We start from the raw sequence: 342 nt of genomic DNA on the forward strand, positions 1-342 counted from the left end.
CTGCTCGCACGCAGCGCTCCCATAGGAGCCGGCCCTGCCCGGCGGCAGCTGCAGCAGCTGGATCCCCGGCGGCGCGGGCGCGGGCGCGGAGCGGGACCCTCCCCGGCGCTGTCTGTTTCTTTCCTCTTCCCTTCTCCTCCTTTTTCTCCCAGCCCCGGTGTCATTCCTCACCTATGAGTGACAGCCCCCGGCCGGCGCCTTCCCATTGGGCAGGACCTGGCGCAGGGAGGCCGCTGATTGGCTCCGCGCAGCTGGCAGATGTTGCTCTCGAGACAGAGCGGGGCAAGTTGTAGGGAGTGGGAGGCGGTGGTTAACCCCCTCCGGCCCGGTGCGGCCCGCCGC

This window comes from Gavialis gangeticus, unplaced genomic scaffold (assembly GCF_001723915.1).
Source record: "Gavialis gangeticus isolate Ggan-Ray unplaced genomic scaffold, GavGan_comp1, whole genome shotgun sequence".
NCBI lineage: Eukaryota > Metazoa > Chordata > Crocodylia > Gavialidae > Gavialis > Gavialis gangeticus.